Below are 27,058 nucleotides of genomic sequence, written 5' to 3' on the forward strand. Positions count from 1 at the left end.
CTTACCCAGTCCAAAGATCAGGGCTTGATCCATCACCGTTATTTAGCTCACTGCCCCATCCCAGCTCAGAACCTGGCTATATGCAAATTAGTCTGTCCCTGGCCCAGTGCATCATGGGAACAGGGCAGACCAAACTACCAAGCCAATTCTTCACCAGAAAGGATACAAGCTACCGGGGACCGGTTTCTGGCATTTCAGCCTCGTCGGCCCGGCTTGCTTGAATCCTGATGGAGCAGTGAGCAAAGGTTTGCCCTGTTCCCATCATGCACTGGGACAGGAACAGACTAATTTGCATATAGCCAAGTTCTGAGCTGGGATGGTGCAGTGAGCTAAAAAACGGTGATGGATCAAGCCCTGATCTTTGGACTGGGTAAGAGTGGTCTGCTTAATTCAGGCACTCGGTTCATCGCCACCCCCTTTTCTGAATCATTTTGTCCACCATAAGCATGGAAGGGTATACTCAGATGTGAGTCCCTTGCTCATTGCACCATCAGGATTCAAGCAAGCCGGGCCGACGACGCCTGAAATGGCAGAAACCGGTCCCCGGAAGCTTGTTTCCTTCCCAGTATAAGAATTGGCTTGGTAGTTTGGTTTGCCCTGTTCCCATCATGCACTGGGACAGGAACAGACTAATTTGCATATAGCCAAGTTCTGAGCTGGGATGGTGCAGTGAGCTAAAAAACGGTGATGGATCAAGCCCTGATCTTTGGACTGGGTAAGAGTGGTCTGCTTAATTCAGGCACTCGGTTCATCGCCACCCCCTTTTCTGAATCATTTTGTCCACCATAAGCGTGGAAGGGTATACTCAGATGTGAGTCCCTTGCTCATTGCACCATCAGGATTCAAGCAAGCAGGGCCGACGACGCCTGAAATGGCAGAAACCGGTCCCCGGAAGCTTGTTTCTTTCCCAGTATAAGAATTGGCTTGGTAGTTTGGTTTGCCCTGTTCCCATCATGCACTGGGACAGGAACAGACTAATTTGCATATAGCCAAGTTCTGAGCTGGGATGGTGCAGTGAGCTAAAAAACGGTGATGGATCAAGCCCTGATCTTTGGACTGGGTAAGAGTGGTCTGCTTAATTCATGCACTCGGTTCATCGCCACCCCCTTTTCTGAATCATTTTGTCCACCATAAGCGTGGAAGGGTATACTCAGATGTGAGTCCCTTGCTCATTGCACCATCAGGATTCAAGCAAGCCGGGCCGACGACGCCTGAAATGGCAGAAACCGGTCCCCGGAAGCTTGTTTCCTTCCCAGTATAAGAATTGGCTTGGTAGTTTGGTTTGCCCTGTTCCCATCATGCACTGGGACAGGAACAGACTAATTTGCATATAGCCAAGTTCTGAGCTGGGATGGTGCAGTGAGCTAAAAAACGGTGATGGATCAAGCCCTGATCTTTGGACTGGGTAAGAGTGGTCTGCTTAATTCAGGCACTCGGTTCATCGCCACCCCCTTTTCTGAATCATTTTGTCCACCATAAGCGTGGAAGGGTATACTCAGATGTGAGTCCCTTGCTCATTGCACCATCAGGATTCAAGCAAGCCGGGCCGACGACGCCTGAAATGGCAGAAACCGGTCCCCGGAAGCTTGTTTCCTTCCCAGTATAAGAATTGGCTTGGTAGTTTGGTTTGCCCTGTTCCCATCATGCACTGGGACAGGAACAGACTAATTTGCATATAGCCAAGTTCTGAGCTGGGATGGTGCAGTGAGCTAAAAAACGGTGATGGATCAAGCCCTGATCTTTGGACTGGGTAAGAGTGGTCTGCTTAATTCAGGCACTCGGTTCATCGCCACCCCCTTTTCTGAATCATTTTGTCCACCATAAGCGTGGAAGGGTATACTCAGATGTGAGTCCCTTGCTCATTGCACCATCAGGATTCAAGCAAGCCGGGCCGACGACGCCTGAAATGGCAGAAACCGGTCCCCGGAAGCTTGTTTCCTTCCCAGTATAAGAATTGGCTTGGTAGTTTGGTTTGCCCTGTTCCCATCATGCACTGGGACAGGAACAGACTAATTTGCATATAGCCAAGTTCTGAGCTGGGATGGTGCAGTGAGCTAAAAAACGGTGATGGATCAAGCCCTGATCTTTGGACTGGGTAAGAGTGGTCTGCTTAATTCAGGCACTCGGTTCATCGCCACCCCCTTTTCTGAATCATTTTGTCCACCATAAGCGTGGAAGGGTATACTCAGATGTGAGTCCCTTGCTCATTGCACCATCAGGATTCAAGCAAGCCGGGCCGACGACGCCTGAAATGGCAGAAACCGGTCCCCGGAAGCTTGTTTCCTTCCCAGTATAAGAATTGGCTTGGTAGTTTGGTTTGCCCTGTTCCCATCATGCACTGGGACAGGAACAGACTAATTTGCATATAGCCAAGTTCTGAGCTGGGATGGTGCAGTGAGCTAAAAAACGGTGATGGATCAAGCCCTGATCTTTGGACTGGGTAAGAGTGGTCTGCTTAATTCAGGCACTCGGTTCATCGCCACCCCCTTTTCTGAATCATTTTGTCCACCATAAGCGTGGAAGGGTATACTCAGATGTGAGTCCCTTGCTCATTGCACCATCAGGATTCAAGCAAGCCGGGCCGACGACGCCTGAAATGGCAGAAACCGGTCCCCGGAAGCTTGTTTCCTTCCCAGTATAAGAATTGGCTTGGTAGTTTGGTTTGCCCTGTTCCCATCATGCACTGGGACAGGAACAGACTAATTTGCATATAGCCAAGTTCTGAGCTGGGATGGTGCAGTGAGCTAAAAAACGGTGATGGATCAAGCCCTGATCTTTGGACTGGGTAAGAGTGGTCTGCTTAATTCAGGCACTCGGTTCATCGCCACCCCCTTTTCTGAATCATTTTGTCCACCATAAGCGTGGAAGGGTATACTCAGATGTGAGTCCCTTGCTCATTGCACCATCAGGATTCAAGCAAGCCGGGCCGACGACGCCTGAAATGGCAGAAACCGGTCCCCGGAAGCTTGTTTCCTTCCCAGTATAAGAATTGGCTTGGTAATTTGGTTTGCCCTGCTCCCATCATGCACTGGGACAGGAACAGACTAATTTGCATATAGCCGAGTTCTGAGCTGGGATGGTGCAGTGAGCTAAAAAACGGTGATGGATCAAGCCCTGATCTTTGGACTGGGTAAGAGTGGTCTGCTTAATTCAGGCACTCGGTTCATCGCCACCCCCTTTCTGAATCACTATATCCTGGGGGTCTGCTTAAGGTAGTTCTTAGTGCAAACACTTTTTACCACCATATTATGTAAGCAACTTTCTGGAGGTGGCAATGATGGAAGACTGTTGGTGCATATTTGTTGTGTGGCATTTTGTAGTGGTGGTGATTTATTTGTTTCTGTACTGCTGTGAATTGTGCAGAATTATTGTAATTTGATGCTGTTTAGTTGTGCTTTGGTTGATGTTTTGCATTCTGTTTTGACTATTCTGTTGTGCCTGTTATGTTTTAATTGTGCTATTTTGTTTTGTGCATGTTATTGTGTTATGTTCTGTTGTCTACCTTAGATATGTCAACAAAGGCTGCTATATTTTCAGCCAAAATGAGCATGTTCCTCTGAAAAGCACCCATTCACCTTTGTCACTCAAGTTCCTTAACTGTTTAAGACACCAGTCAGCCCAAAACTGTGGCAGAGACCGCTCTTAAATTACCCATTAAAAAAAACTATTTTTTTTAAAAAGCGAGCCAAGAAAAATAGCTACTGCAACTTTAATGAACGCTTCCAGGCTGTGTCTTTTCTGTTTCTTCAATTTACCACTCAGCCACCCTCCCCCGGCCTGCACACAAGAGCACAACTGTTTATTATCCCCATCAAAACTGCCTTCACTGGACGTGTAGTCTTGATTACATTTGTCCTGGGCAGATTTAATGGCCTTAATGCTAGTTTCATCAGGGATAAGAAATGGTTATGAATGGTGCGCTGAAGCGATATAAGTCTAACTAGCGCACAAAACCCTCCCATATTAATCTCCCAACTGGATTGTCGGAAAGTGGAAGCAATAAGCTTTTGACTTGGAGGAGTCGCGAGTTGCTATCTGCGCGGCGGACCACTGAAGCGCATCATGTGAGCAATTGCGATCCGCAAAATGTAGGTCAACTTAGATATCATGACCTGCATCGGCAAGGGCTTTAATCAAAATGAATAATACATTCCAAGACACAAGATAAATCCAAATAAATATTTGCAGCCCTCCACGTTGTTATCCCTAGCATGGAGTCCCAGATGGCTTATGATTAAGCAAACCTATGATGCATAACTTTAGTCTTAAGCTGTCACAACTACTTTTCATCGAGTTATGAAATAGACCTGAAGAGCATTGTCCCTTCTGTTTTTTTTCTTTTGTCTTTCTGGTGTTCACAATGTTCTCTGAAAGAGGCTTAATCTTTTACAATATCCATTTGTACCTGCGTAGCTGTTGAATGCTCTTGCTAAAATTGATTATACAACTTAATGTTGTCCTATCACTAAATATATATATATATTTTTTAAATAATTCAGTTTGTCTTCCGAAGAAAAGTTCTCGCCTTGTGCATTGTACTGCAAACAAAGTCTGTTATCCCCGAATTGGCAGAGCAGTGCTGTGAAATCTGTGACACTAACAAGCTCGCTTTCTTTGGCTCCAGTGAACTGCGTTATGCGTGCAGATGACTTCGCATTGTGCGCTCCAAATCAGCGGTGTCGTCTCGGGGACTTCAAGTCTAAATCCAATATTGCACGAATCGATGCGCACTCTCCTGCTGGAACCATCAGCAGTGAATTGAAGTGTGTAGCTTCAAATACCTCGGTTACAAGGAAGAGACCATCCCTACGGAAGGAAGAGTGGCATACAATGGTCAGTGACGTAACGCAAAATGGCGACTGACACCCCCCTGCAGAATGTGATGAGGAGGCCCTCAGTCTCCCATATCTCATAGATATCAGTTACCTTGGCCTGGATGGGACCCCGGTGAAGAGGTGGGTTTCCGCTGGAGGGTTACCCATCCCCCCTCCCCCTCAGGGGTTGCAGGGGCCCTCGTTAAGCCCCTGACGGTAGTCGACGTGCTAGTTGTCTTTCCATTACGTTGGGAAATCCAGGTTCTGTCAGCAGTTCTCTGGTTCTTAATTGCTGCTTTCGAAGCATTGCTGCACCAAGCTTCAGATTGGCTCACGGCCATATTCATATTACTGCTTTCATAAACTTTTGTCGCTGGTGCCTCGTGGAAGATTAACGCGACTTTAAAGTTTGCTGCCTACGTGACAGACAACGTCGCGAGGTAATAAATCAAAATACCATTAGTGCGCCCAATGTACCTCGAATAGGGCCGGCGGGCCTTGCCAGATTCCACGATAAACCTAACCTGTGAGAGTCAATTTAAATGAATTTTATGCACATCTTTCATATGTGAAGGTCCTCAAATCCTCGCATGGATCCTGCCTTCTTTCTCCTATGTCGAACGCCGATTTTCTAGAATGTTCAGAAGTCTGCCTTTCTTCAACTGTCTTCTCCCCAAACATTTAACTATGTTTTTTTTAAAGGTATTTATTTATTTTTGTATTTCCAATGAGCAACATTATCCTACCAAACTACCCAAAACAGATTAAATGTTTTCCAATAAATGTTACCGTTGTTTTAGACGATACTGTTTTCACAGTGTCAGGTAGGTATTTTAGGGACCTTGTGAAAGAATCAAATGCCAATAAATGCAACTGAAAAAACCAAGGCTGATATGGACAAGTTAAAGCCACGATGGTTGGATTTATTACATTTGCAATTCTCTTGCACATGCTCTTTAGTGTAATTTCTGTTTCCGAATTTAGCATCGAAAAGCTGCAATTTCATCAAGAAACTTCTTATGACACTGTAAACTTCGATAAGAAAACCTGAGTGATGAGAAATGTGACTAGAAAAGTCTGTGCTTAACTTTTTTCTTCAATATTTAATTGTTGGTCGTGCGTAAATTTAAATTTTCACCATATCCATATATGTCGGGAAAACATGGAGGTCAGTTTTCACTGTATCCAATTCAAACTTTGTGTTTGGGGGCCAACAACAGCAAAGGGAGAGTAAGAGCATATTCTTGTGTTGATGTGGGCCTAAACTTACATACCAGGATTCCACTCGTGACCTGGTTATGAAGCACCAAACTAAGGGCCATTGTCAGAAATTGGCAAATGAGATATTGCGCCAGATAAGAATGTTCTACCCGCCATATTACTAGGGCATTATAGTCAATGGCCCCTTGTAATATGGGGGTCGCGGGGACTTTGCTCATATTTGTGACCATATCCAACAAACTTTAAATAAAGCTCTATGTTTACAAGAATACTGACTGCATTTAGTAGGAAGACAGTGCTGATAGGGCAAAGCAAAATGATGCAAACACTACCCTAAAGTAGAACCAAGGCCATATCCAGAGAACATGTTGCTAGGTTATAATGGCACAAGCCAAACAATGCTGATTGAGCAAAGGTTACAAACTCTGTGCTACATACATAACCGCACAAAATTGCAATCAAGTTTGATGATATGAATATATGTTTACATTGTGTTCAGTTAATTTACTTTCATGGTCCTGATTTCACATGGGGCGAGGTCATTGTTTGACCTTGAGTTGGATTATAAACTAGCTCTTTCGGCTGTTAAACAACTTCTCAATGGAGTGCACTTTTTTGGCTGTCCCTTGGAGATTAAAAGTTTATTAAATGTGAGCATTGGTCACGTTTTATGGGCCACTTCATGCAAAGGTATCTTCAAATCTATAACTAGGGGCAGCTCCTCCGTTTGAGAGGAGTGTCGCCCCCACAAAGAAAAGCCCCAGGCCAGAACTGAAAAATAAAATGGTAATAAAGTTCATTTATTACCATTTTATTTCTCAGCAACTGACCTGTCCTGAAAAGAGTGACAGGATGGGGTGGGGCCAGTGCTGCTGAGTGGCAGCAGGGAGCAGTGTGCTTTAAAATGTGCTTGTCTCTTTGGAGTGCCATCTTGCGACGGCCAGCCAGACATGCACATTTTAAACTTCTCTAACCTACCTGTCTTAGACAGCTGGGTTAGAAAAAGCGCAGGCCTCCAGTGCTCATGAGAGCACGAAGTGAGGCCTCTCCCTCCAATCCTGGCGCTGCTTTTATGCTGTTGAGAGCAGCACCAGGATTGGTTAGGGGAGCTGGCTGGGTCCCGGGTTGGAGCCTGCCTGGAAGAGAGACGACCGGTGGAAGAGGACATTGCGTCTCAAGGTAAGTGTGTGGTTTTTTTTGCATCCGCCCTGCCCTACCACCCTCGGTACATGGCAGCTGCCACTGACTATAAGTATCCCTGGATGTTTCCAGAGCCACTGTTCAATATTTTAAGGCGCTCAGAGTAATGTGCAGCCACACCACTCAATGCAATTGACAAACAAATCAACGCACTTTACTTTTAATATGGATGATCTACTAACTCTGCCATTCAAATAATTTATCCGCTGTCAGATGTCCCTGCTATCACATAAAGCCTAGGTGGTGACTCTCCTGTCTGCACATGTTTTTGGCACCTAATTACAGCAAGAGTGAGGTCATGGTAATGAATATCAGTAACAATATTACTGCTACTTATTTTCTGTCATGTAGTGGTGGTAATTAGGAAGTCACATGTGTCCATTTATGGAAAAGTCCAATCAGAGGACAAGGACTGATAGAGGAAAAGAGACAGAAGCAGGAAACAAAGGGCAGATCAAAGGAAATTGTGTGGAGACAGCATGATGAATGAGCCAAAGACACCAATACATGCATGTCTCATGCATGCAAACGACCAGAAAAAAGACATATTGCCTCCAATCAATTGCCTGTTGTTGGACCTAATATCCTAGGCATGGTTTTAACCCAACCTTTTGCCTTCAGTTCTCCTGTTTTGGCTGACTTTGTTTTTTCTGGCCTTAGGAGTCGGAACACTTTACTACTGCTAACCAGGGCTAAAATGGTTGTGCGCTTTCCCTAAAACATGGCAACATTGGGTTCCACCCAATTGGCACATTTAATTTAAGTGTAAGTCTCTAGTAAAGTGGTACTACCTGTACCTAGGGCCTGCAAGTTGAATGGTTCTTGTGGGTTTGCAGCTCTAATTGTGCACCCACTTAAGTAGCCCTTTTTTTAAAACATGTCTCAGGTCTGCCATTGCAGCCTGTTTGTGCAGATTCGACCTGTCAACATAAACCTTTTGTCATGCTACACCATCCTTTTTTAATACATATAAGACACCCCGAAGGCAGACCCTAAACAGCCCATAGGGCAATGTGCAGTGTAACTCAAAAGTGGGACAATTACTTGTAACTTTTAAATGTCCTGGTATTGAAAAACTCCAAAATTCGTTTTTCACTACTGCAAGGCCTAACTTTCCCATAGGATAACATTTGGTTACTTTACTGCATTTGATAATTGATAACTGTCAATTGGGAGCAGGCATGAATTTTGAGTTTGGTCTTTATAAAATTGCAATTTAAAACACTCTTTAACGGTGAAGTTGGATTTCAAGTCACAATTCTGAATATGGCAAAAGTTGACATTTTCTTATCCCATCTATTTGGTGCCTTCATCCTCTATCCTGGGTCACACTCCTAGGTATAGCTGGTAGTTGGTCTTTGTATATTGCACCCAGACAGTGAGTCAGTGAGGGAATAGGTGTTAGTAGGATGGGCCATTTCTGACTTGATAGAGGGGTGGAGCTTTTACCTACCAGACTTGCACATCACAAAGGCTCAGCCTCAGCACACTCACAAAGGATCTCACACTAGTCGTTTGTGCCCCCAGCCAATCTGGGGCCAGGGCCGAGAAGGCAGGTCATTCCAGATACCTCTGTAGGATGAAGACTCCAGATGTTTCATCACTTCAAAGTGGGCACCAGGTATAAATAGTTGACCCTTAGACCCAACTCTTCAGATCACTTCTGGACCTATGGACTCTGCCAGTAAGAAGGACTGCCCAACTGTGAAGGCTGCCCTGCTGACCTGATTGCTGAACAAGGACTGCTTTGCTGCGAAGTCCCTCTGTTGTTGCACCAGGATTCTTCTGTTGCTGTGAGCTGCCCTGCTGAATCCAGCATTTCTTTGTGGACCCAGAACTCCTATAAACCTCCAAGGGTCAGAGGCTGGCCTACTGTTCAAAGCCACAAGGACATAGCAGGCTTCTTTGACTCATCTCCATGTATCTCGATGCAGAACGACGTAGCCCGCCATCAACTCCAGCCCATCACCACACAGCTCGTCCTCTATGCCGATGTATCTCATCACAAGTCTCTCAAGCACCAGTGGCTTCTTTGATGCAGACACAGTCTGACTCCGACACCACCTGAGTGCGACGCTTCTCGTCCCCTGCACCGACTCATCACAGCTCAATTCTCTGAAAGCCCCACTGTCTACCTTGACAAAAGACCTGGAATCGCAGCTTCTCATTGACAGTCATTGATTCTGCCACTGCGCGTCGCATCTCAACATAGGACCTCACATGGCAGCTCCTTGTCAACAGGTCCTTGGCAGCTGCCAACGCATCTGGATGCAAGGACTTTGCATCTCAACACCCAGGCCCACAAGGTGCTTTCTCAGTGGACTGAACTCAGTTCAATATCTATCCGCACTCCATCACAGTCGGACTGAACCTGTGACTTGGACCTGGTCTACCGTGACCAGATAAACACGGTTAATGCTTCTTAGCACTTGATTTTCACAAAAATTACCAGAGAATCTGGCGGACTTTCCATGTGCACTCTACTGCAAGGTTTTGTATATATAAGTAATGTGGCTCTCTTTTCCCCTGGATGTAAGGTGTTCACCAAAGGTGTGCCTGGCATTGATCTTCTTTCTTTTTGTACATCAATGATTGACATATTTTGCTTACCAGCAACTGTAATGATCCACCCAGGATAAACTGTAACTCGGTGCCAGCCTTACTATACGCCGATGATGCGGTCCTGCTTTACCACACACCTGATGTGCTACAGGCCCTGGACGATAACATTGTATCTTTTACGGATAACCCGGACTTAGATACTAATATTGGTGAGTCACACTATATGGAGTGCAGGACACAGAGAAGAAAAGTTAGACCCATATCTATCAAGGGAAGTAACATCACAAAGGTCAGAAAATTCTCCTATTTGGGACTGATCTTTGATGCCAGCAATAGTTTTCTGCCAAGCCTTTCTGATCGTGGCTAACGTTTCAACCATGCGGGCGGGGCTTTGGACAATGTATCCACCAATGTGGACAGCAAACCCATAACACTGTTGCTGGAAATGTACAAATTAAAATGCTTACCAGTTCTTACCTACGGTGCTGGCATAATGGGGTTTAGAGATTGCAGTAGCCTCCAGAAGGAACAAAATTGCCTTTGCAGACAGCTGCTTGGGCTCGGTCCAGGCAGCTCACAGTATTTTACACATGAAGAATTGGGACTGGCCTATGTGACTGATTTGGTGTGGCAAGCCCCACTTTTTCTCAGAGCCTCCATTTGGAGTGACCATCAGGTCTCTTTTAATCGTGAAATCATTGAGGCCTGTCTGTCCTGTGATTATCACTTGAGAATCCCATGGCTGAATTTCATATGGAAAACAGTGGTAGCCATGAGATGGCCAGAGCTATTTTCCAAACCACATGATAGCTCGAATGGGGACATAAGCAATAATAAAGATTTATTCTTGAGCATGGCAGTGTCCTAAGGGGAAGGTATAGAGGTCATGAAAACCAATACAAGAGAATCGATTTGTCTGCAAACAGTCAAAGGTGGCGAGCCATATCTCTTGTATGCTGATTACATAAGAGAATGAGCACTGTTGATTAAATTTCACCTAGAAACCATAAGGTGCTACTTAAGTCTCCCTGTTGGCCAATTTGCCCCTTAATGCATTCTGCTCTGTCCCTATGATGAATCTTCTCCCCAGACTTTGGATCATTTTATATTTTAATTTTAAAATTTTATAAAGCACCTTCTTTATTACCAATTCTTAAGAATCTGTAGTTTCTTCAATACAGGCCTGCCCTATCTTATCTTCGAATGCAGCCTAATCACGATGCGTGTTACTTGGGGGAGCTTTCTTGAAAAATGCACTTTATTGACGTAACTCCACTGCCTTTTAGATACAATGCATGGGCCTTATTTATGAAGGACTTGCGCCACCGGTGCGTCACTTTTTCCCATGTTAAAAGTGACGCACCGGCGGCGCAAGTCCTTCATAAATAAGGCCCCATATGTTTATTTATTCCCCTCTGAATGTACCTTCTTAGATGCTATTTGTCTGTCATTGACTATACGGTGATAATGAGTGTTCATGTGGGAGTGTTTTGTATGGGGAACTGATGCGTAGCATGATTTTGATAGTTTGAGTTAGCTTTTATCTTGCCTTTCAAAGCATTTTATATGAAATTCCTGATGCAAGCATTTTATGTATTTTCAAACTGTTTGTTTGCTCTTTTAGGATTATATACTTATAATCAAATAAAGATATTCAATCATTTACAAAAACTTTAAAATTGTAGATCTGGGGTTCTGCCAATTGGATTTTTGTTATTTTGGTGTCAAATAATTTGTTATATGTTGCTCCATTTGTCTAAAGTGGTAAGGGATTTTTCTTTTGCTGTGTTTTCATTTTATTAGTGTTTGAAGTGCTGCATAAATGAATACTTTACTCATTGCCTCTAAGTGGAGCCTGATTGCGTTTGTGCCAAGCTACCAGAGTGTTGAGCACAGGTTAATTTGGAGTTTGCTTGTGTTTCACCCTGACAAGAATTGTGGTTGCTGCTTTAGTAGGGTTTCACCCCCCGCCCCCAAACCAGGAACCCAATTTCCTACACCTGTGATCAACATCTTACCTCCATCTTGACACTCTACAAAACGAACAGACATTTTTTAAATAGTGCAGTAGTGGCTGCCTGTAATGGTATTCCTGAGCCAGCTGTTGCCACCCACGTTTCAGCAAAGTTATCAATAACCCCCAGCCTTCTGGTTGTTAATTTGCATTCGTGCGTTCTATTCCATGTAATAATTACTTCAGTTTCATCTCTGTAGTTTTCAGATAAGGGTGTTTTGCCCAATTTAGGAGCACTACTGTTGCCACGTGATGCATTAAAGTGAAACATGACTGGAAAATGTTTGTTAAGTGCTGTGCGTCGTTTTTGTGTTTTCTATCCCGAGTAGTTTCTGAACGTTGTAGTAATTACTTTGTCAGTCATTGAATGAGAAACCCTTGCCTTGGCTTAGAAAACGCAGCGTCCTGATGTAAGCAGAGCAAAGAAGCTGCTCTTTAGATACAAAGCAGCAACTGCCATCTCTGGGAGTCATGCCCAGCTTCACATGAATTAGTCATCTGTGATATGAACGTGAGGGCTTCATGAGTGGTACTTGCACGAGATGTAAATAACAACAAGAGTCTAAATTTAGCAGGGCTTTGTCCCATCAGATTCAAGAATTGCCATTGTGCGTCAGAGCACATCTTAGCTGATCAAAGCTTCTTACTTTTTAATTCTGGGGCTCGTCCAATCTTTAAATGTATGTTGTACTTCCGGAAGACAGTATGTGAACTCCACAAAAGCTGAAAAGAGAGTGAACTGCATTCCAGGCAAAGTAAATGTAGAAAATGGAACAGATTTTCTGCTCTTTCAACAATATAAGTACACTACAGTACTATTTAAAGCCAAGATCAAAGGCAAAGAACCAAAAGGCTTAATTTAATTAGTCATACGACTTTGTACCCAATGGCTGCACGATGAAGCATTTTATTAAATTGTCATTGTCATTGTCGTGGTCAAAAGCGCCCTGAGACCTGCCGGTGATTTGGCGCTATACAAACCGACATAAACATAAACATAAACATAAACATAAACATTAAAGGTGTACCTTTGAGATTGTTCCTAATTTGCCTGATATGCTCTTAAAATAGCATGTTTAATCAAAAGTGAAGCCCAGTGTGCAATACTAGCCGACTCGTGAAAGTTACTACAAAGGGGCGAATGTTCCTTCCTATATTTATGTACTTCGATTATTGTAAAGTGAGAGGTAAGCAAATTCACAAAGCAGCTGGGAACGTAAGATTAGATTTTGTTTAACAGCAGGGATCCTGTTGCAGGTGGTTGAGCATTGAAGCTCATAATATCATTGATAGAGTGCAACACGCATATAGACCAGTCCATAAAATATGCTGAGAAGATGTGCCATTCCCTAGAGTAATAGTCGAACATTGAACTTGACTTGCACAGCCAAGAACATCCACACACAGCCTGGAGCAGGACACTCAGGATCTCCTCAGAAACCAGTAACACACTGCCTCTGACTCAGGGTCCGCTTTAGCGCTGGGAAGCCTTGTCCGACAATAATTTTTGGCGCCCCACCCCCATGACCATCTCCTTGGATTCTCTCACTACCACAAGGCAAGAGTACCCCTCATCTCTCCAGTCATAAATTACTGCAGAGCACAGTGCTCCCCCCTGAGGTCAGCGCCCCCCTCCACAGGTCAGCGCCCAGTGAGTCCGCACCAGCCGCACACTGCCCTAAAGCCGGCCCTGCTCCTCCTATACCACCTAGTGAAACATAATAACAAGACACCACTACCTCAAAAGATGGCACCAGTGGCACCAATTCAGACGTGAATAACTGAAGAGGGGCAGGTTTGTAACACTTAAAGCCGGATAACTCAACTGAAATGTTAGTGAGTGTGGTGGAGCAAAGATGTAGCTGGGCTGCTCTATTTGGGAGGGCAGACCAAATTTCGTCTCTCACTGGCCTAAACCTGACTGATCTGTCTTATCTGACACATCTAGTAGCACAAGATGTTGCTAGTTTTATGTGATATTACACCGGCCTACTACAATATGAGTTGTGCTACCTGTCCATGTGGTCCTGAGTTACTTGTTTTTCTGTCTTAGGGTATGCATTCTTAGCTACAGCTGCGCGTAGCACTTGGAATCTAAACCATCTAGCTACGAAGCTCCTGTGGTGTTGGTTCTCAGTCCTATGGTTCGTTGTTCGATTATTCTTGATAATTTAGGAATCTTATTGATCTGTGTTTTTCAGATTTTATTGTCCAGAAAGTCAGTAATTTTCCCAATAATGAAAGTGTTCACAGGTCAAATTCTAGACCATAACTGGAGCTAAATGGTCCCGGTCTTATGAGTAGCATATCAATCAGAAACCTGAGAGTGTTTTATTGAAGGCCTTCTGCTCTAGGGTGTTATACTATTGACCACTTTTTTCTCTGGCCCATCACATTTATGCTCTGGATAACGTTGATTTTTGTTCTTTTATGATTCTTACTCCTCGTTGAGTATCAAAATTTAATGCACGGTATTCTGTAATACCTGTATAAACGGCGGTCTCTAATTTCGTTATATTCTGTGACTTGTGATGCACCCAAAAAAAAGGATGGCAGAACTGGAGTGTTATAAGTTATTACAGTCAAGTTCTGATGTCACAAAATCTGCTGCCAGCAGCCAAAGTGAAAGGCAGGTCAGGTCATGTCACGGAGACTAATTGAAACAACTGTTTAAAGAAACAAACATTGCTTTTCTTTCTTCTGGTCTATTATTTAGCTTACAGTGACAAGCAGTGAGAACATGTTTATTTTTTGCTCTCAGTAGATAGTGAAAGAAAAGCTAGAATCTTACTACATGTTTCTACACATTCCTAGTGAGAGCAGATCTTTTTTAAACAAAACTAACTTCTGTTGAACTATTTATAATATCTGTTTATAACAAATCGCAAATAGTTTTTTGAAGTTTTTAATTTTGCACTAGAGGTCTTATTTTTATGTTTCATGTTTGCAAACATGCTTGCTCTTTCCCATGAAAGCGCTATGCAGCAAGGCTTAATGTGGTTTGTGAGAAAGGTGATGGTGTATCATGTATTTATAGGATAAATTACCCCCTGGCATACATGTTATGGATATGGCAAGTCACCTCCAAGTTCCATAATCTTATAAAGGAACTTGGACTTTGGCTTCGTTCCTCTACAAGGTTATGGAACGCTTCTGGGACTTGTAATATCTTTATCATGGACGGCAGGGGGTAATTTATCTCTTATATAATATACAGAAATATCATCTGACACAAATATTATGTCTTTAATATTATTTACAAAAGCTCAATCATGCAAAAATATTGTTATTGATATCCAGAATGATTCTCGGGCTGTCCATCTACCAGGCAACACTTTATTTACTGCACTTCATTAAATGCTACCAGGAAGATGCCCAACAATAGGAACCACAGCAGCTGGCCACTTCATTGCCGACCAATATCTGAAATTTTTATCCACTGCACCGCTATGGGTGAAGAATTGTGGAAAAGATTTTTTTAGGGATTCAGAGACAAGGTGTAGAATTTGTTCTGTTTGATTGTTCCGGAAATTGGAGAACTCTACCTGCGGTGGGTATCACTAGATCTGCTCAGGAGAGGTATTGAATTACATAATCAGTAAGAATTGTACTTTCTGACAAGTCATGAGGCTCGTAGAACATAATCCTTTGGTGTCACCTTAAAAAATTGGTGGTTCCCAATGAACTGCTCAATTTGAGAATGAAGAAAAATATTAATTACATTTTTAAACCCAATCTAGGTGAATGTTGGCACAGTTAGTCCTATTGACCAGTGCTTACCATTGCCTGCTGTTTCTAGACTAAACTTCAATCAGCCTTTGCCTCACATCATTTCTAGAGTGGCATCAGGGGACAGGACATTTTAACAATTGGAAGCTAATCACTAAATTAGGCAAAGAGGCAAAATAACAGATTTTGGAATGCAGACTTTCATATTGGGAGTTGATCACAAATGACAGAATGCTGTTGCCCTGTTTGAATGGTGCTATTTTTCACATGTAACTACAGAAGCCAAGTCTGACACACATTTTAGTGAACTTTCAACATAAATCATGGAAGAAGGTATGCTACCTATGTGTAAGAAAACTGGGCAGTTAGCATTGTACATAAGCTGTTCCAATATCATCACTCTGTAACATTTGCTGGCAATCACAGGGGGATGCTGATCTCTCTCGAAAAGGTTCTTCTCCTGTTAAAAAAACTGTTCTCATAATTTTGGGAATGCCAAAAGGGAACAGAAAATAGTTGGAGAGCATTACTATTAGATATGCCAGTTCACAACAGCAATATTGCTCAATTCAATAAGGAGCCCCAGCTATTAATTTGGGGCGAGGGGAGCACTAGGCTTTAAATGATACAACTGGAATGTATTCCACCCTTAGAGGACATCGAATATCCAGTGAAATCTTGGATACGTCCTTGCTGTATGAATCTCCCAGTGGGTGCCTAGTGCCCTTTATAGAAAAATTGAATTCTGTAATAAATCAGTTCACTGTGAATGTCTTGGCTCAAGAGTATATTATCATATTAAGTACTAAGAGTTATACCAATGTTATGATGTGGGGCTGACAGATGTGGTTGTGTTCAAATTTCTTTCCTCTGCTACTGCCACTCCTTTATCTGTTTTGCAAGGGCACCTCTATGTTTAGGAGCACTCAGCTTTGCCCAGGGACCAAATAAAATACAAAATATTCATCACACATACAACTTCTTCAAGAGATGCAAAGCACTTACTCTCCAATGCATTACCAAAATACAAAAATGCCTCTCTTTCCCGCTGCCTGTCACCCCGCATGTTGTTCTAATGACCGCGTTGTAACAACGCATACCATTACCCCCCAAGTCTTAACAAAGACTTGGGGAGGGGTCGCTGGATGTTGGAATAGTATAATTTACTATTCCAACTCCCCTCGTGCGGGGAGTAGGGAAGGTGTTGGATTTCAAATCCAACACATTCTCCCCCCTCCGCAAACGACTTGCGGGATAATGGTATGCATTGTTACAATGCAGTCATTGGAACAACCGCGTTGTAACAACATGCGGGGTCGCGGTTTTGTGGTCAGGGTTGTTTACCCCAAAATACAGTTGAACTTAATATGTCTCAACTGCAGTTGTAAATATGTAAGAAGTTAAAACATAAATGCCAAAATATACATGCTTCATTTGCACAAAATTTATGCAACCCTTCCACAACTTCTGTCAATAACCATTGACATCATCACTAGTCAATCAAAACACAAATCAATGCGAACTACTAATGATGCAGTCCAGTGCATCGTTTTGGAAATCATCTGTGCCATTGTAGACAGGAACGAAACATATGGAAATCAATCTTTCCCACGTTCGAAATGGATCTGTCCAGCCTAAGCTGTTGGGCCGCAGTCCTCTAAAGGGAAGCATAGTCAATCTTACATACATTTCAGTCTCATTGTGCCTCGTCTGTGGGTGCAGCTTGAGTTCCTCTGGGATAGGCTCATCACCAATGTGTAAGCATTTCCCTGCTGCCCTGTACAACCAAAGCAGCAAAGAGTTGTCAAATGCAAATGTGTGAATAATCTGAGCCACATTTCCAGTTGCATTTCATACCATAAATGTTTGCTCTTTTCCTAGAGTCAAGAACCACTCAAATACAAATCAGTTAGTTATCTAGCCACAAGTACTTTAAACAGGTTCTTACTTATGAGGTTCACATTAGTGAAACACAATTGTGTTTGCTTGTGTTTCTAGCCATTTGTGGCTGTAGCAAGACTGATTTGCCTATAGTGTTCCCAATGCTTCTGCATTGTCATGCATAGTTGTTTTTTTACTCCAACAAGTAATCCTAGGTGAGAGATAAACCATGTTGTTTTTACTCACTCCATTACAAAAAACTCAAAATGCTCCTCATGGATGAGGCCCTATAGGGACTTTTCTGCTGCCAGAACATCACTTTTTTGACATTCCGGTGGCGCAAGGCATTATAAATCTGTGTCCCTTTCACACAGAAGACTGCATGAAAGGGACGTTCCATGGGTGTTGCTGGGGGCCTTCCCAGCAACAGCCATGACTGTTTTAAAACTGCCTCAGATTTCTGGGAAATCGTAAGTCTGAGGCAGCTCCAAAAATGTACACCTTCCCAGGGTACATGACAATATTTTTAAATTCTAGAAATTAGTTCTGTTTTACTGGGGTATAGTTTCACAGTACAGTGGGGATTGAAATTTACAAGCTTAGAGAAGAAGTTTTTACTCTTCAAATGTCTTTTTGGGGATGAACAGTTGAGACACAATTGAGTGGCATCAGCAAACTGACTGACAACTACTTGGTGATAATGTAGAGCCTTGAGGTACTCCACATTCCATGTGGCAGAGTGGATTGTTTCCAGCTGCACACATTGGTTTCTTCCTTCTCAGAAAAAAATAAACAGCTACTTATAGGTTTCCCATTTACCATGTGGCTAGTCATGATATGAAAAAAAAGAGTCCCTTGGGAGACTGTGTTGACAGCTTCCAAGATGGCAAGTAGGGCTAGGAGAACTATGTAACCGTAGTGAAGAATCTGGATGGCATTATTTTGGACTCCTGGACTAAATTTGATTCTACATACAGATAGATAACGGTACAGGAGATTATTGAGATGTGGTCCTGTAGTTGAAAGCTTACAAAATTTTGAATGTGTCTACCATGGAAATGTATCTTAGATGCTGGACTTCTTCACAGAAAAATCTAGGGTTATAAGCTGATTCTTTTAAGTAGCAGTGATGCTTGTGCTTCTTTGAGTTTTACCTTCTGCTGAATGTAGAAGAAGCAGGTGGGTGCCTGTGCATGCTTCCGTCCCACCTCCACAAGGATTATTGGGGAATGACTAAACAAGAAGGTGGGGGCATATTACCACATTACCACATCACTCCTTTGGGGTGGTATTACTTAAGTGTTTGACTGGAGTGTCTTCATGATACCCTCATGATTCTACTCCCGGGTACCTGCTGGTAAAACTATAATGTTGTCACTGCGCCTCTATTATCAAGCCAATCAACAGAGGCAGGCAGGAATGCAAATAACAAATATCACTTGAAGCACAAGGACTTTGGAAGTCTCTTCTGTATCCTCAAAAACATCAGGCAGAAAAAAACTTGAAGCCTGACATTAGAAACTAATAGGTAGAGTAGGGCCTCATTAGAGAATCATTGAAACACAATTTGTTTTGCAATGATTCTTTATTTGCATTCTTTCAAGGGAGCAGGGTATTAAAAGAATCATTAGCATTTTTTAGAGAGCAAAATATTAGTAGAATCTTAGTCTTAAAGGAATCATTTCCAAAATATCAATCTCCAAGAAGAACTCCAAGTAGAACAATTAGGTACCTACATCTCCAAAGACCATGGTGCAGTATAAACAGTGGAATCACTTTTGTAAAAGGTTACACTTACATAAAAATATTGTGAGGTACAAAGCCAAACTGAACAGATCTATCTAACCATTGATCCCCACTTTCAGACATAGAACCATAAGGTTCTTCCATCCTCACTCAATATTTAAAAGGCAGTGAACATTTTGAGTTAACACTCAGATATAGGTATCCCAGGCCTAGAATCATCCCACTCCTTACAAGTAGTGAAATCAGAGCAGACAGCTCTTGACAGACTGGGGAAGAAATATCTGGAAGTGTGGGTAGTGCATAATATTTTTTGATTGGGGACCTAAGGAATGGTTTGCAGATCTGATCAAAGAAAGATAACTGGTCAGTAGCCCTATAAATGATATATGCAGAGGCATCCTCTCTTGCTAACTCAACCAAGCATTTATTATGAAAACGGAGCTGTGAATTTTCTTCAGTGGTGCAGGATCCACTTTTATGAAGTTGTGCATTTTCAGGACGCAAGGTTTTGCAACAGCAAGCGTCGTTGCTGACTGACTGACTGATTGAGGATATTTGTAGAGCGCACTACTGCCGAGGCGTCTTGGCGCTGAGTAAAATAATTGAGCATAACGCTGACTGATTTAAAGCTGAGGGAAAAATACAAGTTTTGTTTTCCTTTCTGAAAACCAATCAATTTGGTATCATTCTCAGATGTCCAGGGATTGAATTCCAAAGCTTAGATGCCAGGAAGGAAAAACGTTTTCCTCCCCACCTTGCTCTTTTTATCTTAGGGAGTTTGACCAAGCCAAGGGTGGCTGACCTCAAGGAACGTGTTGGCAGATAACGGGAAAACAAACCAGCTAACCAGCTATGCCTATTAGTGCAGGGGACCACACTGTTGGACAAGTCACACCATATATCTAAGTAGTCAAAAGGAACTAGGAGGATGTCACCCACAGAGGACAGAGTAGATCATACCTTCTGCTGGTATCGCTTAATATCAGTGTAACTATAGAAGATATTTACAACATCTCAGGCAAGCTGTCTGCATACCCAGCATTCATAATTGCCCAGGAGCCAAGTGTTGTGCAATTGGAGGGGGGACCAGTACTAATTGTGAAGAATCTTGAAAATGGAGGATTTTAGTCTGGCTTCTCACAAAAGATTAATCTGGGGTGTACTTAAAGTAGACTAGTCTTCAAGTGGGTAATCAAGGTGTAGTGCAATCTGCCAAAAATCCCAAGAAGAAGCTTGTATATAGGTGGAGTATAAATCAGAATCACATACAGACCTGATACCAATCTCCTGCATCTCTCTAGTTTGTTTATGATTGATGTTCACACGAGATGTTAGAACAAACATGGCTCTCTATACATTTGTCCATTGGCCCAATGGAGTATCTGGCTGTATCACCACCACTGTTTGGTACTTAAGCCAAATTCAGTTTGTAGAACATGAAAGGGATTCAGCATATCACCGTCAATATGCAGGTCTACTCGTGCGACACTGAACTAGTGCCAAACATTCCTCCTATGCTTAGATCTGCATTGCCCCAAACAGATACCAAGGCATGGAACCACAAGTCTACCTCAAAGTGATTATGCACAAGCTTCCAATTCAGCAGCATGCTCAATACTGCTGGATTGTCTATTTTTTGCAGTTTTGAGTTATAGTTGTGAAGAACGTCAAGGCTGTGTTCACATTCTATTATGCCCCACTCCATGGTGGTCCAGGAGTGCGGATCAGGGGTCGTTGATTTGAAATAAGTCTACTGGAAAAGATGATAGGCAAGACATTAGGGGCCCATGTGTGGCAAGTGCAGCCACCCGATTTAGTATGAGCATGCAGTTTGCCAGGCTCAAGTTTCAGTCTTCCACCTCCTCAAATAAATAATTATTGTCTGAACTGATGTATGTAAGGTTTGGTTTATGTATTGTGATTGATAGCATCCCAAATACTTAATCATACCTCAGGGCAAAGTCATCTTAATTTCCAGAACCATGCCCCAAAGGGAGAGTTGGAGTTTAGACTCCAGAAATCAGACTTAGTCTTAGCTATCAATGTAAGTATATTATCCTCTACCATTCCTTCTTGTTCTCTACTCAAAAGGATACCAAAGTATTGTAGAACTTTTCAGACTCGTTTCAGAGCTAGACCAACGACACTGGTGATGGTAGCAGAGTGGAATATTTGTAACTTCTCACATTTTCCCCAATTAAGTAAAATATACGATGCAATGATGCCAGTCTCTGCGACTGTCATAGGGAGATCATCAGAAGGAAAGCAAGATTTAATGTGGGCTGAGCAGGAAGTATCACCTTTAAAGAAGGCCGATGGACCCTTATGGTTCTGAAGCAAGAAATACTAAAAGGAGATGGAGCTGACCCATTCTCATGCTAAATGTTATCCATATGAGGAGGGATAGTAAGGCAACACAGTTTATTTGGGTCCTGGGGAATGGGTGCACTTATCAGACTTTTGAGGTAAAGCCTTGGCATAGGTAGAACCTGTCCTAAGTTCTCTTGCTCGAATCGATCAACTAAATACCCAGCTTTGAGGTTGAAGGTGAACCCCTCCTCCTTTTCCGAGTCCTTGGAATCCATTAGTGGAGTCACATATGGTCTCATAAAAGGAAGCAAAATCCTCCAAGATGTCCTACAGGTGTGTTAGCAGACAACCTTGAGAATCACGAGTACAGTCAATTGAGTCTTCTAATACCATAGCAGGTAAGACATTTCCTGTCAATCGTTTTGCTCCATTCATAATGTCTCTGCTTAATTCTCAACAATGCATTTCAGCCATAAGTGGTATGAAGAGTGTCAAGGGCAGCTTTCTCCTCTTGCAGGGAAGGATGGGGTGGGAGTGGATCCACATTAAGAGGTCGGTGGAAGCAATAATGCTCTCTAGTCTGAGATGTTCTTTGGAGGATTTTCTCTAAGCTACAACAGGTTTGCGCATTAGTTGATCTCCCCATGTCACCTTGCCTGCTGCCATGCTATCTTAGCCGAAGATACATATTTTCATACTCTTCCTTGTAAAAGCAAATATGGGACTTCGGAAACGTTTCTCTTCTGTCAACCTGTACTTATCTATCTACATTAACCAGTACTCCATGGGAAAGGCCACCTGGACCAGAGCAAGGGCTAACTGGATTGAGGAATGATCAGATCGACCTCCAGGCAAGATCACAACAGAAAGTATCAGAAGGAGCAAGAGGCCCTGTTTCAGAAAATACTTAATATGGGACAAGGTATTGTGAGCTGGTGAAATGCATACTCCTTGTACGAGTGGTGGGTAATTCACCATATATCTATTACATTGTGTTCAGACAAGATGATTCACAGTAATCTCCTACCATTTTACATTTTTCCAGAGCCCCAGTTCTGTACAATATGGGACTATGGTCAAATTCTAATCACCCCAAGTACGGTTTGAGACTAGCAGAGAATGTCACCTTATTGGTACTGGAAAAATAGACAGAACCGATGACCAGTGTCTAGCCCGCTGTACTCATTTTCACAAAAGCATACCTGCTCTTGGGGTCCGGCCAGGTGTTGAGAATTGTATGAAGGAGAGTCTTATGAATAATTATTGATGCTTCACATTTCCTAGAGGGATTAGGGCTCACCACCAGACCAGCACAGTCAGGACATATTCGATACCCATTGATCACGCTGTCTGCCAAAACCCACTTAAGCCTGTCCACCTCCATAGCTGGTAATCAAGTTTCCTGCAGATTGCTATGTCAGCCCCTTTAGCATTAAAGTAGTGCAAACCTACTTTGCTCTAAGCGTAGTTTGATACACTGTTGACATTTAACACGATCATGCAAATGGGGCTGGTGCTGTACCACATAGAACATAAAATAAGTACGATAGGTCTGGGGGACTTTCAAAAAGTTAGGTGTAGGAGGAGCAATGTCAATCAGGGAGAGAAGGTAGTGGGTGAAAAGGGTGCACAAAGAGCCACAGCCAGTGACGGATTCGTAGCAGGATGTAAGTTGATCAATCCTGGTATACAGCAGGGAGGTCAAGCCAGGGAGCACTGTCTATGTGTAATCTATGTAGTATGTATGTTTTCACATCACCATGGTGATGTGCAACCATACATATCACGTCGAACGTCCTTGACCGGGGAACATTGCCCCTGAAGCACACGGAAACCACAAAAAACAAATTAACTTCTCATTGAAACAAAAGGTGGTTGCGCGCACTATTCCAATTTAATCTAAAGTAGTGACACACGTCAGAGAGCACTAATAGCAAGTCATAAAGAGAATTTCAAACTTTAAATGGCAGGGTAAACTTCCAAAGTGACCATATAGGGAACAACAGAGTATTACAGTAGAAAAATGCATGCAAGGAGAGGTACATAGGAGATTAAAAATAGAGGTGGGGAGAAACAATAGCACCCTGTGCCTAACTAATGTAAGGATCAACACTCAGGGAATGTGCAGGCAACTTGAGAACCAACACCAAGAGCATGTTTTCACATCGGATATTGAAAATGTCAAGTATCATCCGATTTGTTATAGCACCTGAACCAGGAAGGGCCCTGAGAAGTATCTCAAGAAATTGTGAAAAAGGAAGAGAGTAGGATGTAGCCTTAGGGCTAGAGCGGTCGACCTTGAAGCACTTTATGACAATGCATGTTGTAAATCGTAAACTCTGAAATGATGGTAATAACCTTCTATGGGGCATATTATCATGAACTGAGTTAAGATTATTGCCGCTCTAAAGCAGCGATAATGGGCTTGATAATATGCTGTAGAGAATTCCAATAGAAGCCCATGTTCACACCAGCACATGGGCTTCTATGGGAATTCACAAGGGCATATTACCAAGCCCATTATCCCCGCTTTAGAGGCAGTTTCCTGCCGCTAAAGAGGCGATAATTTTAACGCCGTTTGTTGATAATATGCCCCTATGTGAGCAACTAGAGCTTCAAATGCTTCCTTGTCCCCTGGATGATCAGGACATTTGTTGCATGTTTTACTACATTGCTTTGCAATTTGTCTCCGGTTAAATTTACTGCTTCTGGAGAAATTCAGAATGTGGCTTCATGGCTCATAAAGCTCTGAAACAGGGATATTCCTGATACCCCATCCCATTTCAAAATAAGGGTCCTTGGCCTTTGTTTAGAATTTGGCAGAGTGGAAGAAATGCAATGAATTGGTGATTTACCCATGCTGCCCATATTGCAGTTCTACCGCCTCAATCAGAGGTGGTTGATCCTCAGAGTAGCCACTCACAGAGCCTACGCAGGTTCTGCTAGAGGACACCCTTGCCCAAATGGGTTGTTTGGCACAGGACAGCCAGGTAATAGTGATAGTCATTCTGACTTATTAATGATTTAGGAAATTAAGACTTTATAACTGTTGCATAGACATGTATCTTGTGCAATGCTAAAGTAAACAGGTACAATGAGAATCAAGCATAGCACCCGTGCACATCTAGCTGACAGTGGAGCTCACACATTTAGCTAGGTACATTTACAAAACTTGAAAATTCCGTGTTTTTATAGATCAGCTTCAAAACAACTTTTGTGAACAGACATTTGACACATTAGCAAGCACTGCCAATTGAGATGCAATGACACAACCAACTCACAGCATATGACTATGCACCTTGTTAATGTTGTACGTTTGCTTTGTCTTTGCCAAAAATGTTGTCTTTGATTGATGTATGCACCAATGCTTCCTCTACAACTCATTAAAGAATTATAAGAATATGCAGACTCTATGTTAAATTGTTCTGCAACATTAATGAGGCCTGTAACTGTTGCATCATGGTGAGCAGGAGATTGTGTCAAATTAGTGCAGGGCATCCTAGAGTGAACGTAACTGATGTCAGCATTAGTGACACTTACAACATTTAACATTTTTTTAAAAAGTATACAGAGATATATGCCAGGGAATTCACACTTAGAAATGCTTATATTAACCAACCTAATAATGTATAAAACACATGCAAACAACAAATAAACATCCCATTGGATACAACGTAATCAATGAAATATATGAGCACTGTTAATCTCTTCTGACAATTAATTTCACAGTTAATCATTAAAAGAAGAAGTGACAAGGAGGAAATGTGACCTGGAGAACATCTCCATTATGCTGACACCATCAGTCAGAGTTCTTACAACTACAGTAAAATGAAAGTAAAACAAAGAACCCTTCAAACTATTAATGAGTGCAGTTCTGCACTTCAGAGTCCCATTGGCCATCTTCCCCTGATGGATGAACTGGTGGATGTTGCACATGTGAACACTTACGTAAAAGGGAAACAGTAACATGGAATGAGTGGACTTCATTGAAGTGTGAAGAAATGAAATTAATGTCACAGCAGAGCATGTGTAAACATTTCATTGAAAGCCATCTTGAAAAGTTAGCATTATATGCAATGTTTAGCTTTTTTGGCACCTATGTCTGAAAACCACCTGACAAAATAGAAACTCTGGGAGATGTTCAAAGATCTTCATTAATAACACACACATACACATATACAAACACAAATGCATACATGCTCAGATGCGCAAATATTTTTTGCTGTAACCATCATTAACCCCTTTCATGCTGATGATGAGCTCAGCTCGTCATCAGCATTACCTACCCTGTGCAGATGACAAGGTGAACTCGTCGCTCAACATGTTTATTTTGAAAATCCAGCGCACAGCGGGAAAACCGCTAGCGTGGAAGTGGTTACGTTTTCTTCGAAACTTCACAATTTTTATAAACATCTTGAAGTGTCAAAGCTTTAGGAATAGCAAAAGGAAACCTCTGTTACCTCTAGTTTTGAGGGAGAAAAACGTTGAATAAAACAATTTTACCAAAGGATTCTCTCACAGCAAAATTGATGACAGAAACGTCTCCAGCACATTTTTTTGCAGGAATCTTCTTCTGTAAGAGAAGCTGGATGTGGTTGAAGAACTTGGTAAATTTTGTAAATTTTGCGAAGTGCATAGTTGCCAACTTTGCCAGTCTTCATGGGAGAAGTTAAAACAGCAGCCACTCATGCACAGTCAGTCAAAGTGACACGTTTCGCCATTTGAAAACGATTTTTAACTATTCCGATTCTACTGTGATTCCCACTCAAACCTAGAGCTGACAATCAGCACTTCTAACTTAATGATTTTCAAATGTCAACAAACTGGTGGTAATTCCAATTAACAAAGTTCAATTTCTTTCTACTACATGCAGTTGTTTCATATGGGTTTTTGGACACTGAAATATAAATGCAGAGCAGATATAACTAGTCTAGTGTTTAAAGTAAAATATCATATGAGAATAATACAGCATATGTATTTATTTATCACGTTTCTATTTCACTCCTGCAACTAAGAGGTATTAGTGCACTTAACAAACAACAAGAAAACAGTTACAATACTTTTATGGTAGTGAGAAGCCAGCAGACTAAAAGTAGGAGTTGAATGGGAGGTCAAGCAGATCTTAAGGGCCAAATTTGTCTAGGTGGAAATTGAAAAGGTGCATATTGAGTCATTTACTGAAAGAACTGAGGTTGGTTTGAGTTAACTAGAAACCAATAACCAGTTCTGTGATACAGTAGGAATCAAGTGCGAGTTTCTTCAAAAAAGTTCATTAGATGTTCAGAAAACCCATAAAGTGCATCCATATCCAGTTCAAAGTATACTACCAGAATAACTAGTTTGAAATATTGGTCAACAAAAATATTGTAGTCAGAGTATTAACTATTAAAATATCATGAAGGCAAGCACATCTAGGGAAGTATAAATGCACTATACTTAACTCTACACATATGTACCGTGACAATATATTTACCTACAAGGTGTGTTGATTTGGCGTTAAGAATAGTAAATCAATACTTATGATCTATACTTACTTTCACAATATTTGGTTATTTATATTTTGGCTTGATATTTTTGTGCT

At 42.2% G+C, this 27,058-nt stretch overlaps 1 protein-coding gene across 1 annotated transcript in view; it reads right to left on the reverse strand.

The window, feature by feature from the left end:
- Positions 1–27,058, reverse strand: part of GLRA2 (glycine receptor alpha 2) — an 819,827-nt gene that overhangs the window by 700,529 nt on the left and 92,240 nt on the right. The gene's annotated exons all lie outside the window — the stretch shown is intronic.

Source organism: Lissotriton helveticus, chromosome 8 (genome assembly GCF_964261635.1).
Source record: "Lissotriton helveticus chromosome 8, aLisHel1.1, whole genome shotgun sequence".
In the NCBI taxonomy this organism is placed as follows: Eukaryota; Metazoa; Chordata; class Amphibia; order Caudata; family Salamandridae; genus Lissotriton; species Lissotriton helveticus.